The sequence below is a fragment of the Papio anubis genome, unplaced genomic scaffold (genome assembly GCF_008728515.1).
Source record: "Papio anubis isolate 15944 unplaced genomic scaffold, Panubis1.0 scaffold3882, whole genome shotgun sequence".
Lineage (NCBI taxonomy): Eukaryota > Metazoa > Chordata > Mammalia > Primates > Cercopithecidae > Papio > Papio anubis.
This window is the reverse complement of record NW_022164042.1, coordinates 571-2,287: the sequence shown is the minus strand read 5'-3', so window position 1 is coordinate 2,287 and position 1,717 is coordinate 571. Positions and strand designations below refer to the sequence as shown.

General features: G+C 40.5%; 1 pseudogene; it reads right to left on the bottom strand.

Annotated features, from left to right (window-relative positions):
• Window positions 1-372: 372 nt before the first annotated feature.
• Window positions 373-1,428, bottom strand: LOC108581812 (annotated as a pseudogene).
• Window positions 1,429-1,717: the final 289 nt, after the last annotated feature.

Genomic DNA, 1,717 nt, shown 5'->3' with positions numbered 1-1,717 from the left:
AAACTAGAAATATAGGAACCGATCCAAATGTATTTCAAGTTAACACGATTTGGATAAAACTTAGTTAAATAAGATAAATTTAATATTTTTTGTGTAATAAAACAACTATGTCTTCAGAGTTACCACTATTAAATATAAAACAAACAAGTTTCTTTTTTTGTTTTTTGCTTTTTTTTGAGATGTAGTCTCTCTCTGTCACCCAGGCTGGGGTACAGTGGTGCGATCTCGGCTCACTGCGAGTTCCGCCTCCTGGGTTCAGGCCATTCTCCTGCCTCAGCCTCCTGAGTAACCAGGACTACAGGCACCTGCCACCACGCCCAGCTAATTTTTTTTTTATTTTTACTACAGACAGGGTTCCACAGCATTAGCCAGGATGGTCTTGATCTCCTGACCTTGTGATCCACCCACCTTGGCCTCCCAAAGTGCTGGAATTACAGGTGTGAGTCACTGTGCCCGGCCAACAAGTTTCTATTCTGCTTGAGTGCTTACAAGAAGCTAATATTATACTTACTAGATAATTAGAATCAAATCTATAAGCTTTAAGATTTTAAGTTGTCATTCTTATGAAAAACATTATTTCCTTTTTTTTATGGTGAAAAGACATACATCTATTTAGAATCAGCCAGCTGGACTCTGTTTAGATGATCCCAAGTTTGTTGGCAATATCCAAAGCATTGCAATCAGGAGCCAGTCGAACATATACCTTCTTCTCTCCATCAGGCCAAATCAAGATGTTGACCGTGGCCACATCCACGTCCCAGAGCTTCTTCACAGTCTGTTTGATCCGGTGCTTGTTGGCTTTAACATCAACAGTGAACACAAGCATGTTATTGTCTTCTATCTTCCTCATGGCTGACTCAGTGGTCAGTGGAAACTTGATGATAGCATGGTGGTCAAGCTTTATTCTCCGGTGGGCGCTCTTCCCAGGATATCTGTGCTGCCTCCGGAGTTGCAGTGTCTGCAGATGCTGAAAGGTGGGTGAGGTGCAGATCTTCTGTTTTTGGGGGGCGTGGACACATTTCAACACTGCCTTCTTGGCCTTTAAAGCCTTTGCTTTGGCTTCGGCTTTAGGAGGGGCAGGAGCTTCCTTCTTTGTTTTTGGTGCCATCTTGTGAAAAGTGAAAAACATTATTTCAATAATAAGTTTTTTACAGTAAATCTGCCTAATGGTAGTTTCCAAAATACTTTTGGTAATTTTAAACCTTAAAGTTAAGCTAAGTAAAATATTTCCATTAAATATCTGCATCATTTATAAATAAGATACAATACTAAAACATTAATTACTGAACATAAGTAATTCAAGTTTATATACTTTTGGCTTCTCATTTTTACAGAGAAACTAGATATTTTGGCCTGTTAATAAACATGTTTTTGCCTACCACACTGAGAAATTGAGACGGAGTGACACTCACTCTCAAAAAAAAAAAGAAAAAAGAAAAAAAGAAATCTCTTTCTCTTAAGCTAACTCTTTTTTTTTTTTTTTTTTTTGAGGTGGAGTCTCGCTCTGTCGCCCAGGCTGGAGTGCCGTGGTGCGATCTCGGCTCACTGCAAGCTCCGCCTCCTGGATTCACGCTATTCTCCTGCCTCAGCCTCCCGAGTAGCTGGGACTACAGGCGCCCACCACCACACCAGCTAATTTCTTGTATTTTTTAGTAGAGACGGGGTTTCACTATGTTAGCCAGGATGGTCTTGATCTCCTGACCTCGTGATCTACCCA